Below are 11,493 nucleotides of genomic sequence, written 5' to 3'. Positions count from 1 at the left end.
TCTGCAAATGAGACAGTAGTCCTAGCATTATTGAACTGTTGAATCAGTAATGCCCTCTGTTGATTGTTATGTGAGAAAAATTCCTATTTATTTAAACATTTGAGGTTGAGTTTTTATTTACTTTTGAGCAAACGTGATCGTAACAGAAGAAGTCTAGGACACATTTATATACTTCCATAACCAAGGCAGCAACTAAGACAAAAAGAGAGGGGCCAGCCCACAGGCCGAGTGGTTAAGTTCGGCGTCCCAGGGTTTCCCCGGTTCGGGCCCTGGGTGCAGACATGGCACCACTCGTCAGGCCATGCTGAGGTGGCATCCCACATGCCACAACTCGGAGGACCCACAACTAAAATACACAACTGTATACTGGGGGGATTTGGAGAGAAAAAGCAGAAAAAAAAAAAGACAAAAAGAGAGATGTTGATTCAGCTCTTCCCTCCACTGGCTATAAAATCCTAGAACCATTCCTCAGCATCAGTGAACCTGAGTTTTGACATCAATAGATTAATAATAATAATAACAATAATAGCTATCTAGTGAAGACTCAGAGGAGGAACAAATAACAGGCTTCAGAATCCATTTTGGCCACTGGAAAGAAAGACAGCATGCCAATACAGGAATTCTTACACATCAGGATGGTTAAATCTAGGCTGTGATTCTCCATGCGTCATAATAAAACTTTGTTAAGCACCAGTTTTAGCACGAATTAAGGAGTCTTGAAACATTTTAGAGTTATATAGACTGAGAAGGTGTCAACTCCTAAGAGGACAAGGAAAAGTAAATTAAGCACATTCAATATTTCTCCAACAGAAGACTGTGGCAGTATTTCACATGAAGGAATCTTTGCTTCTGTGATTTACTTTGAAATTCCCATGACCCGTGTTTCTTTCCACATGACAAACCACCAGAGTTCCCCAGAAGAACTCCTTGTTTAGCAGATATTTGTGGTCAAGGTTCAGAGAAATTTTTTCCCATAAATGGCTTGTGCTCTAACCATTTGGAAGAAAGGGAGCTCACAGAATTTCACAAGACAACTGAAGCCCAGGCAAAACCATGCAAACCAGCTGGGCATGTATGCAAATGAAGTAAGACAGAGTCATATGCCACTTCCAGTTGAAAAAGAGGGGCATTGAGGTTAGAACCCACACAACCATGATGGCTTTCCTTTCTTTCTAGAAAAATGGAGCTCTATTAGCTCACTATTCTAACTGGTTTCTTGTATACAAAGAAGGGCTTTGGCATCACCCAGTTCCACCACTTACCAGCTGGCTGTGTTGACATTGGGGAAATAACTTAAACAAGAGTGCCTCAATTTCCTCATATGTAAAATAAAGATAATAATGGCTCCTCCTTAATAATAATAATAACAATAGTAAACATTTATTGAGACCTTACTGCATACGGAACACTATTTTAAGCACATTAAATATGTTAAACTCATTTAACTCTCACAACTTTATGACATAGATTCTATTATTATGATTGCATTTTAAGATGCAGAAATTGAAGAAAGAGTAAGAGCCTTTCCTGAGGTTACACAGCTGATAAATGGCAGAGATTATATAGAGGCTGACTGCTAGGATTGAATGCCATAATGTATGTATCTAAAACCCTACCTGGCACATAGTAGGTATGTTCCATAATAAATGCTAGTTGTTATTTCTAGGTCATCTTCTGCCCATGATGTCACCTTAGTAACAATTACAGAAATCTATTGGAGGTCACGAGTTGGGCAAGCAGCACAAATAAAAACACTGAATCTTTCTATCGAAAATCAAACTAGCGGGATAGTAACATGCCAGGGCAAGGCAGTTATAGGCGTTTTCTGGGAAGCCATTGAGGAGAGGTAGCTGGCACAAGTCAGATATGGAGCTAGTGTCAATGGAGAACTAAAATCAAGCTCAGGAGAGGAACAATGCTGACTTCTCGCAATGGCAGAGGCAGTTATGAGAGAATGGAAAGGCAGTGGCCCTGCAACAGACACTTTCCCACTCCTTTCCAAAACAACCTACAGCAGTCTAATCCTCTTGTTTTCTGTTTCATAACAAGGGAGTCATTGGCTATCTTTCTGCTCCACAGATAACCCCACTCTATTAATATAGACTCTTGGAACATTTTTTCCATTCTCCATGATATACTTAATGCTAATCCCATTCTTGATTTCATCTTTAGCCAAGCTGAATTTTATGCATCTTTACTTGTATTGCCTCCAACTCTGTTTGAAACTTTTCATTGAGTTCCTATTTTCTCAAAGATGTTTCCTACAATCAAAAAGATTTATTCTTTGATTGAACCTCCATGGAAATAATTTTAAGGTTTTTTTTTTTTTTTTTTACAACTCTCCAGCACAGCTTTCTCTCTGATGTTGTTTAGAAATCGGACCTGTGGGGATTGCCTTATGAGTTTTGACATCCTCAGAGAGACGACTCCTTCCTTTCACAGCACCTTTCCTCCTCTGACCAAGGTTAACCCCCTACTCATATCGCTGGCTCCATCCTCTCCTTCTTCCCCCTTGAGTTTTCTTTTCCACCGTCATCCACCTCTCCCTCTCTTACGTCCCTTTTTCCTACAGTCTCACTGACTCTCTGTCTCTTCTAGTTTGCTAGTCCCTCCAACTGTCTTCCTATTTCCTTCCCACAGTGGTCAATTCTCTCCAACAAGTGCTGTTTCTTGTAGTTTCAGCTTTGCCACTGCCTCAGTCATATTACCCTCTAAAAATACCCTCTCCTCAGTGACCTATGACCTCCTATTTGTCAAAGTCAATAACCTTTCCCTGGTTTTGTCCTCCGTACTGTCTGGGTAGCATTTGGTGCTGTTGAGCCATCTCACCCTTCCTGAAATTTCTCTCCTCTGGCTCCTCTTCCTGGAAGAGGTGCTTCCTCCAGGCAGCTATCTCTGATTTCCCCCAAATAAGATGTGACTTCCTCCTCCCTGCAGTTGCACATGTCTATGTCATAGCTGTCCTCCTACATTATAAATTCCTTGAGGGCAGTGACCTTATTTTTACACCTCTCCACACACACATATATATATGTACAACCTGGGGTAAATATAGTGCCGTGCTCAAAGCAAGTATTTAGCAAACATTGAGTACAGATATAAACATAAGCTCAAAATGGCAGAATGTGGCCTGAAGATGAATTTAATTTGGCTCACTTAGTGATTTAAAAAGATTTGAGTTAATGATCAGCATTTAAAAATTGGGATATTTCACATAAAAAATTCAGATGTCTTGGTCATTTTCTTTGACAAATCTGATTTAATCTGCTCTGGGTCCTTATTCCTACATGGCAACAGTTAGCAGGATCTGAACATCTACTGTCCCCTGGGTGAGTTTTGTGTCCCCAGTTTTCCGCTTCAATCATTGACATTTCCCTTATGGTCCCGCTAAGTACTTTTGTTTACGAACCTTGATAAATGAACCAAAACAATTGGATTAAGGAAGGATGGACTCTTCAGTTTGTCTACCAGCTTTCCTGTCAGCTCTGTCATCTAGCTACCTGTTAAGAATTTGGAGGAATGGAAAATTAGAAGTCTCTCCAAGCTCTTGGTAACTGGCCTGGATCTGGAGATAATGCTTCCTCCATGAAGCCTTCTGTGGTTGCTCCTCTAATACAGGACCCCCAACCCCAACACACACTAGTCACCTTGGGCTATATATATAGTTTAACTTTGGTTGTCTCCTGTCAGTGATCCCCCTACACACACCCTCAATGCCTTTATTCATATGTGTGTGAGCTTTTGGTTGGTGAGCAGTGAAGGAGGAGAAGCCTTGGTGGGGGCAGGGAGAAGAGGAGGAGGAGGAGGTTGGAAGGGATGATTTGGTGTCTGCTCCCCTAGTGGTGGCCTTATGGACTGAGTGTGCCCATGGTGAAGAGGGAGAGCCTAAAGCTGACACCGGTGTAGAGCTGCCCAGATGCTCCAGGAGACAGAGAGTGACCAGAGTTGCAAGAGAGTCAATTCTAGTCTTTCCAAAGAACTTCTGCACCTCCCTTCACCAGAAACCTAGAAGTTTGGAAGTGGGGGAGATGGTACTTGGCTTGGGTGGTGGCCTTCTCATGATGGGCCATGACTATGGCAAGGCTTGTCATAGTGAAGGTGTTGTGGATGGCCGGGAGCAGAAAAGGAGGAATGGAGCAAGTATGCACATATGTTAACAAACTGTGAAGCACTTGTTCACTCGGGAAGGTCCTTCTGGGGGCTCCCAGGAGTAAATGGGGGACATCTTGCTTGGGTGCTACCATTACACAGACAGGAGCTGCCAAGTTATTAGACATTGATTTATAGGTATTTATGTTCACATTTCTATTTATTGGGATGTAAAATTGGCCCCTTTAACAAAGAGACATAAATAACAGTTATTTAAATGAAAAGTTGATTTCTCTCTCAGGTAAAAATCCAGGGAGATGGTCCAGGGCTGCCATGTCAGCTCTATAATCATCAGGGCCCCCACTCTTCCTATGTTGCTGCTCTGCCATACTTAATATGTGGCTTCCACTTGATGGTTCTAGATGGTGCCTCCTGCTCCTGCCATCATGTCTGCGTTCCAAGCGGCAGGAAAGAAAAGAAGGAGAAAGGGTAAGGACATTGCTACTCTTTAAAGGCCCAAGAGAGAAGTTGCACAGATCACTTCTTCTTCTATCACATCTGCCAGAACTTTGTTGTAGGGCCACCCCAGCCACAAAGGAGGCTGGGAAATACATTGTTTGGCTTGGTAATCATGCACCCACTGAAAAATTGTCTCTCTCCAGAGGAAAAGGAGAATGAATATTGGATTTCAACCAGAAGTCTCTTCTACAACAGCAGTCTCCACTAGACTTGAAACTCATTGAAGACCTGGTCTTTGGCAACCCTGATTCCACCAAGTACTAGCAGAATATGTATGCAGAGTTGATGGCTCATAAACTAGAACTGCTTAGAAATCTGCTTTTGCCACCGTAATCACTATGGGCTAGTCACAGAATTAGGGCGTGTACCTGCAAAGGAAGCAGACCCTCACAGAATTGATGTCTTTTCTACCATTTTCTAGCTGTGCATCTTTGAGCAAGTCAACGTGGACCTGAGTCTCTTCATCTGCTCAGCGGGGATAATAATACCTGCTGTCACAGGGTTGTAAGGACTAAAGCTATATTTAGTGTCTGGTACTCAGTCCCTGCTCAATAAGTGTTTTATGAAACTAGAATCACAAGCAGACCATCCCAAGGCAATGTCAGGGAGGGGTGCCACAGAGAATCCCTCAGTGTACACAGCTGCTGGTGAGGACGGCAGAATATTCTGAGTGAGTGCGTGCTTGCTTGAGGAAACTCAATTTATAATCTTCTTTATAAACAACCAAAGAGAAACCTCAGCAAGTAACATTAGGAGACTAACAGCTTGAATTTCTCCACTGATTTATGGCACAGTTTTTCTCAGCGTGGCTCCTTTGCCAGGTACAAACAGAGATATTGGGAACGTCCTCCCTCATGACCTAAGGGTACTAGTGGGGAGCAAAGAGCTTTTCACTTAAAGGTCCATGCACTGCAGAATTCTAATCCTGTGGGAGGTTTGGCTAAGGGGCTCCTTGCCTGAGGCTTTCCAGCTTACCCTAAAAGGCTTCTCCTGTTTTCAGACAATAAGAATTCCTGGCTCCAGGGCTGAACTTTACTTGGAACCTCTCAAGGCAGTTGGCTCCTTTCTTCCCGTCTAGAAGGGTGGGAGTATAGACCTCCCTCTAAATCACTTAGTCATTGCATCACATGCAAGCTACCATTCCCCAAAGTGTTGCCAAATGTTTTTAAAAGACGTGGCCTCAAGCATGTCACCTGCAGGAACAAGAGTCATATTGACAAACACAGTGACATGGGAAGAGCATGGATTTAGAATCAGACAGACTTTGGTTCAAGCCTAAGTTCCACCACTTAATGAGAGACTTGGGGCAAGTCCTGTAACTTCACAGAGCCTCAGTTTCTTTCATGTCCATCTGTAAAATGGAGGTAAATGCATGCCTCAACAGGATACTTAAAAAATCAGATCAACTAAAACCATGTATCAGAAAAGCACCTTGGATACGGAAAAACTCTGTGAAAATGTTATTTTTACTATTGTGAAATTGGTCAAGTTGCTTTTAGTGCATCCAAAGGGACCTCCTGGGGCCTTTTCTATGCACACTCCTTGCCCCTCATCCAAAGGCCAGGATATTGTGCTGGCCTGGCTGCTTTGGAGACCTCTCTCACATCTGAGGAAGAACATTCAAAATTACACTAGCTTCCTTCTGTTGTTGCAGCCCCCACATGAGTCTGGATCATTGTTTCTGTGGCTCTCCCCCCTGCTATGTGTGGTCCATGATGCTGGGTTGGTGAGGTGAGGAGTCGAAAGAAAGATTTCTTGGACTCTCAAGGTCTGGCAGTAGTGCTCTTTTATTTAGAGAATAGTGTGGAATAGCATGGGGACAGGACCCACGGGCAGGAGGAGCTGCTGCCGCCACTGCTGCAAACATGGGTTCAGGATAGGGCTAAATTTGAGGCATAGATACTTGAGTTATCTCTTTATAAGACAAAAGAAAGAATGTTTTTAAAAAAGTTGTTAAAATGGTATCAGTGCCTGTAGGGTCTGGTTATTGGGTGGTCCTATAACTTTTAGATAAGAATCAAACCTGATTAAGTAAATGGCAGAAGCCACCGCTTAAATGTTATCTTCAGCTAAAGACAAAGGAGGATGTTGGGGGGGTCAGTTACATGAAGTTGCCAGACAGTAAACAACTTAAGTCCTTGCCTTCCCCATTAAGAGTTTCCAGAGATAAGGCCATCCCTCCTTCCTCCTGGTGCAGAGAGGGAGACACCCCCCCCCCCCACCATGGAGACTTCCTTCACAAATGCAAATGTCTCTCATTAAAGGGCAAGCAAATTCCACTCCTCAGAGCCTCCTTCTCATGTGCAGTTTTTAAAAGTAACCAGCCTAAAATCCTCATCAGTCCATTCTCAGACTGGTTTGCAGATCAGAGAGACCTTGCTTTGAATTCTGCTCTCCAACTCTTCAGTGAGTTACTTAGCTGTCTGACTTTTGATCTCCGTATGGGAAAAATAATAGCAGTGTATCAGTTAGAATCCTTTTGACTGTAAGTAGCAAAACAATCCAACTCAAGTTGCCTTAAGCAGTAAGGACATTGATTTTCTTACATAACAGGACGTCCAGAAGAATTCAAGTTTCAGGGCTGTTTGATTCAGTGGCTCAATTGTGCCATCAAGGAGTCTGGTCTTTCTCTCTCCTGGCTCTGCCATCTTCATTCTGGCTCTGCCCAAACTGTTAGCTATATGGCTGCAGCTGATCTAAGCATCAAAGATTAAGGAGCCTTTTCCAAGAAGTCCCCCAGGATCATTCTCATCACAACTCACTTTCTAGATGAGAGGTGCACCTGGCCATTTCTGAACCAACCACTGGGAAAGGGATGGGACTACCCTGAGATGAATCAGGCCCATCATTGGAGCGAGAGTGTATTTGGTTTTCCTGAAGCTGCACTGAGGAAGAACAAAACTGTGATTCAGTTAGAAGAAAGGGAAAAATGGATGCTGGGTGGGCAACCAAGAGTTTCCTCTGCCAGGACTCCATCAAGCTTATGAGAGGGTTAAAGGAAATAAGGTGATGAAAAGGACAACACTTATTCCCTTTACTCAGTATTCACCGAATACTTCTGTACTCCATGGGGGTGAGTGTGGGAGTGGTTTTCCCATATCAAGCAATTCTTCAGTTCTCAGCAGACACTGACAGGGGGCCCTACAAATTTAACTCAATTCCAACACTACGTACCTGGAGACAGAATCAGATCCAACAGGTTAAGGGCTCAGTCCCACAAGACTGCCCCTACCCCATTTCAGATGCCAATCTCAAGTCCAGGTTACCACCTATGCCACTGACTGATGGGCTATAAATCAGAGCTTCTCCTTGGGTTTGCTGAGTGGTTCACAGAAGTCAGGAAAAAGAGTTTACTTACTCAATTCTTGACTTATTATAAAAGGATACAACTCAGGAATAGCCATATGGAAGAGATGCCTAGGTTAAGGTATGAGGGAAGGGGTGTGGAGCTTCCATGCCCTCTCAGGGCTTACCACCCTTCCAGTCCCTTCATCTGCTTAGCAGCCTGTAAGCTCTCGGAACTCTGTCCTTTAGAGATTTTTATGGAGGCTTCATTACACAGGCATGCTTGATGAAATCATTGCCCATTGGTGATTGAACTCAATCTCCACCCTCCTTCCCCTACCAGAAAGTGGGGGTGTGGGGCCGAAAGTTTCAACGCTCTAATTGCATGATTGGTTTCCCTGGCAACCAGCCCCCATCCATAGGGCCTTTCCAAAAGTCACCTCATTAACGTAAACTCAGATGTGGTTAAAAGGAGCTTGTTATGAATAACAAAAGACATTACCTTAGCCTTTATAGCACTTATAACTTAGGAAATTAAAGGATGTTAGGAGCTTTGTGCCAGGAATGGAGACAAAGACCAAATATATATTTCTTATTATATCACAATATTACAGGTAGTGAGCGTTTAATAAATGGTACCCATTAGTATTATTGTTCTCTTTCTTCCTTCTCCTGTCAAACTCTTTCTATCCTGGATCTGGTTGCTTCAAGATCCAGATGTGTGATCATATAGACATTCCAAAAATGTGGCAGTTTCTGGTATCAAGGAGAAAGATGGGAACAAGTCTTTTAAGCAGAGGGGACAAAAAAATCCTTCAAATCCTAACTGTGCAGAATTCTCCTTAAGACCAACATTGGTCACAGGTGTCCTTGGAGCAGCCCTGTGGGCCTCTTGCTGTGATGGCTGTGTTTGGGGAGCAGAGGGCCTGGCACAAGTCCTCCGAGGTTAGTCTCTAGCTGTAAGAACTTGCCCCAGCAGCCACCAAGCTCTCTGTCTTCATCACGACCCCAAGGCCCTCATTCCTCTTCATTTGCTAATGCTCTCCAGCAAATGAGACCGTGTGCTGGTGATCCTCAATATCCTTTGGGCAGAGCTGTCCTAAACAAAACTGTGAGTGCAAAAGGGATAATATTTTGAAAATGATAATCTGATATAGTTTTCATTCGCCTGTAGTGCTTGAGTCATAAGTCTGAGCATTAGGCTTATTACTCAGAGAAAGAGGGCGATTGTTTCTAAAAATAGCAAAGATACTGTTTTTCATAGTCCATTCTTGGATATGGGTTTCCACATTAGAACATTCCAAAGCATGGAATGGGTTAGTTTTTAACAAAGCTATCTGGATCAAATGGCTTCTCTTAAGAAGATATATTCCTCATGTTTCCCAGTTGGGGGTAAAGGAAAAAAGTGTCACGTAATAACTCCCTGATGAGGGTCCATGTCTCCACCCACACTCGGTTCCTTCACTCTTTTCTCTCGTCTCATTGCTTTTGCACTATTCTTTCTACCAGCCTTAGCTTTCTCTTTGCCTACCATTTTTTTCACCCTTCAAGATGCAGCTCACAATTCATCTTCAGGAAAACTTTTCTTGAATAACCTTGGATTACACAGAATCATTTATGCATGTCTTCAGATTTAGGGGAAAGTTTGAAAGAAGATGTTAGTCTTATAGTTGTTTAGTTCTGCCATATGTATCTATTCTAAGGACAACAGTGTAGTAACTGTACCTGAGATAAGTAGAAAACAATGTAGGTGCAACCAACCTTATTAACTGGAAATTTCATTCTAATTAAATGGATATTATTCCAGAGAGTACAGAAATATCAAGCGATAGAGACAGAGGTGTTCAGAAATTTGTTGCTTCCTTTTGAAATATAGCAAAACACACCAACCAACCAATCAACCAACAGAAATTCCATTGAGATATGTTGCTTCCAATGATCCTCCTGTGGGCAGGTCACTCTGGCTTTTGAAGCTGATCAACATGGTAAAACCACATTCTCATCAGTGATCTAAACTTGTGTAACACTAGCAAGCAGACTGGTTGCAGAAGCAAGAATCCTCTTTCTTCATCTAACTCTATGGTTAAGAGCAAACCTTCACACCTGTGGAAAAAAAAAGGCAGTGTATTGTTGGCAAGGCAGCATCTAGGACCCATCTTTCTTGGTCCCAAAATTTCTTGTCACAAATTCATTAGCTTCCCCTTGGAGTGTCCACTTAGATGCAGTTAATGAACATTTGTTATTCAATAACTAATTTTATATATATTATATATACATAATTTAATTTATATTATATAAATATATGTTTTATATATAAATGTTTATATAAATATACAGATAATTATGTATATTATATATAATTATATATATATCCAAAATCTCCTAGCAATATTATCAAAAATATACAGAGATTTCACAAAATTAAAACAAGACATCACCCATTTCTAAAGCTGACGCCAGATATATATTATATTAAACTGGTTAATTCACAGGATTTACTCACCAAATCCAAAGAGGCAGAGGGGCACCTTAGAACAAGGGAGATTGTTAGATGCTGAAGTTATCAGATAATAGACTTTTGACTGAGGTTCAATAGTTCTTCCACCCCAGACATTAGTAATCAGACTGGCTTTTTTGGATTGGATCCCTTCTTTTAGACACATTTCATCTCATACCCAGAGGATTTTCCAAATCTCCCATCTGCTGGGACTTTCTACCTGATGTTTTAAGTTTCTTTTTCTCTTAGCCAAACCCTTTACAGGAATATGTCCTTCTCAAGTGTTAGCATTTTAGTTTCTTTTTCTGTATACCTTTTATGAGGAGGTATCTTTTTAAAATGTCAGTTCTGTAATGCTTTTCATTTCTTTACCTAAGCATTTAATGTAATTAATAATCAACAACTTCCTGTCATGTAAGTCAGTGACCATTTCATCCCCTCTGATGTGGACACTCCTGGAAGTAGTTAAGTCTTAAGATATTGCTCCATGAATAAATCAGTGGAACTTTGTTCTTTTGTTTAGTATAGATGAGCATGTTTAACAGGAGAATAATGCAAATCATTTCATCCGGTCTCCTTCAAAGGTCCACATATGGGCCTCAGTCAAGTGAGCTTTCCCTTTTATCCAACCTCTGCCCAAGGAGAGGAGATGGGCCAGTGGCAACTGGTGTAATACTCTTGTTTGCAAGTTTCTTAAACTTCCTGAAATGAAGTACTGACTCATTGTTAGAGAGATCGTGTATTTCAGATCCAGGGTTCCTTGAATCCCATAAACAGGCAGGGGTCAGTTGGATTTCAACAACCACCTAGTATGCCTGCAAATAACTGACACCATCTGAGATTGTGGTAGAGACCTCAGACAGAAATAGTAGCATTTGGAATTATTTGAAAAATAATTCCTCAATCCAAATTGTATTCTTCTGTTACTCTTTCTCAAAGTACACTATTCTTTCCTATCAGAGCATTTATAATAATTTTAATGATATGTTTGAGTCCTTATTTGTTAATATTCATCTCCCCTACCCATCAGGAAGCTCTAAGAGGCAGGAACCGCATCCTTTACTATATTGCTATCATTTTTGAGATATTACTCACCTATATAA

Source organism: Equus przewalskii, chromosome 8 (assembly GCF_037783145.1).
Source record: "Equus przewalskii isolate Varuska chromosome 8, EquPr2, whole genome shotgun sequence".
In the NCBI taxonomy this organism is placed as follows: Eukaryota; Metazoa; Chordata; class Mammalia; order Perissodactyla; family Equidae; genus Equus; species Equus przewalskii.
Note: the sequence above shows the minus strand (reverse complement) of the source record.